Source organism: Trypanosoma cruzi (assembly GCF_000209065.1).
Source record: "Trypanosoma cruzi strain CL Brener chromosome Unknown tcruzi_1047053451389, whole genome shotgun sequence".
NCBI lineage: Eukaryota > Euglenozoa > Kinetoplastea > Trypanosomatida > Trypanosomatidae > Trypanosoma > Trypanosoma cruzi.
This window is the reverse complement of record NW_895278.1, coordinates 1-821: the sequence shown is the minus strand read 5'-3', so window position 1 is coordinate 821 and position 821 is coordinate 1. Positions and strand designations below refer to the sequence as shown.

General features: G+C 53.3%; 2 non-coding genes across 2 annotated transcripts; both read right to left on the bottom strand.

The window, feature by feature from the left end:
- Positions 1–555: 555 nt before the first annotated feature.
- Positions 556–631, bottom strand: Tc00.1047053451389.20. The gene has a single exon (XR_008254559.1). It is a non-coding gene; the product is annotated as a C/D small nucleolar RNA (snoRNA), TB8C3C3 (small nucleolar RNA).
- Positions 632–682: 51 nt separating this feature from the next.
- On the bottom strand, positions 683–762 carry Tc00.1047053451389.10. The gene has a single exon (XR_008254558.1). It is a non-coding gene; the product is annotated as a C/D small nucleolar RNA (snoRNA), TB8C3C2 (small nucleolar RNA).
- Positions 763–821: the final 59 nt, after the last annotated feature.

Genomic DNA, 821 nt, shown 5'->3' with positions numbered 1-821 from the left:
AGCATCACAAAGAACCTTGTCCCGGCGATACCACCTTCCTCCAAGCGAGGACAACTGACAACGCCCGCCCCAGTATGGTGCAACCTGGTTGCCGTCACTTCCTCTACAAACTCGCCATATTTCCTCGTCACGTCCACAGCACACTCCACGAGAAAGCCAGGCACCATTCTCACAAACTTCGCCCCGCACAACTGGCCGCTCTCAACAAGGCGCAAAAAAGAGTTCGCAACAGAAGGTGCCTCGCGAGCATAAATCTCCATCGATATTACGCCTTCATTTGTATGAAGCTCTACAACCCAAGCATCGCCCTCGTTCCCGCAAGAAATCATCTACCACCTAAATCATAAGGATAAAAAAAAAAAAACAAGATTGCACCAACAAAACAAAAAAGACACAGCCACCAGAAGAAAAACAAATTGAAACCCACACAAAATACCGCGGCATCCTCTTCAAGACATGCTCGTCGTCCGAAGCACCTGGCATTGTTGCAACCGCCAGCCATCGAGCGCGTCCGTGAACGTGGTGGTGGTGGCGTGGAAGTGGGGCGGTGAGTGCGTCAGTTGCCAGTAGTCAAGGCGTCGTTTCTCGCTCACGTGGATCGGCATTGCAGAACAAAGAGCGGCATCATGCGCGCACGGCATGCACAAGGGCAAAAGGGAGGAACAAAGAAGCACGGTGGCGGCACTCAGCCACGGGGGACAAGGGTCCACATCGACTCTGCGGTCGGTTGACCTTCAGACGTCCGGTTTGTAATCACGCCGCCGCCGCGCAGTTCGTGTGTCTGCAGGAGACTAGGGGATGGAAGGGAAGGGAAAAAAAAA